Below are 701 nucleotides of genomic sequence, written 5' to 3'. Positions count from 1 at the left end.
AAAAAATAAAAACCCCAGTGGTGATTAAATACCACCGAAATAACGCCCTATCTGTCCCCAAAAAATGGTATAAAATTCATTTCAGTACAGCGTTGCATGACGGAATAAACGTCAGTCAAAGTATCGCAGCGCTGAACACTGAAAAATGGCCTGGCCAGGAAGGGGGTCTAAACACCTGGTCTTGAAGTGGTTAATAAAACATCAACATTAATATCAATTTAAAAAGATATACTAGTAATGATTTATTCAGTGTAATTCATATTCCTAGAAATCTGAGTCAAAAAATATATGTCCTACATTCCACACTTGCTCGTTTTATTTTGTAGCGTCTATGAACACTTACAGTACATTAACCCTTTCGCTGCCACCGACGTAAGGAACACCACAGCTTGCAGCTGGCCACATCGGTAAGCCTGTCGGTGGCTTTCACTGTTTTGCTATAAGCTCGCGGTTGCTTTAGCGACCATGAACTTATACCAGAACAGTTCCCCCGATGCTCCCCTGTAAAATAATAGCTGAGAGCTAGTAACAAAAATTCCGGGCGACCCCTACCGGCACCCCCGCTGTCGGACACCGCAATGTGCAACCTCTTCTCCCTGCCTGGAGCTGCTCCAGGCTGGGATCCATTTGCCCTTGGATCCCTGCTGCTCTCCCCTGCCTGTATGGGCTGAGGCAGCAGGGGTCCATGGAGAAATGGCTGG

General features: G+C 45.9%; 1 protein-coding gene across 4 annotated transcripts in view; it reads right to left on the bottom strand.

The window, feature by feature from the left end:
* The window catches only part of CDC16 (cell division cycle 16), a 35,598-nt gene that overhangs the window by 20,633 nt on the left and 14,264 nt on the right, over nt 1-701 (bottom strand). The gene's annotated exons all lie outside the window — the stretch shown is intronic.

This window comes from Nanorana parkeri, unplaced genomic scaffold (genome assembly GCF_000935625.1).
Source record: "Nanorana parkeri isolate BGI_ZX_2015 unplaced genomic scaffold, ASM93562v1 scaffold21, whole genome shotgun sequence".
Lineage (NCBI taxonomy): Eukaryota > Metazoa > Chordata > Amphibia > Anura > Dicroglossidae > Nanorana > Nanorana parkeri.
Note: the sequence above shows the minus strand (reverse complement) of the source record. Positions and strands in the feature narration are given on the sequence as shown.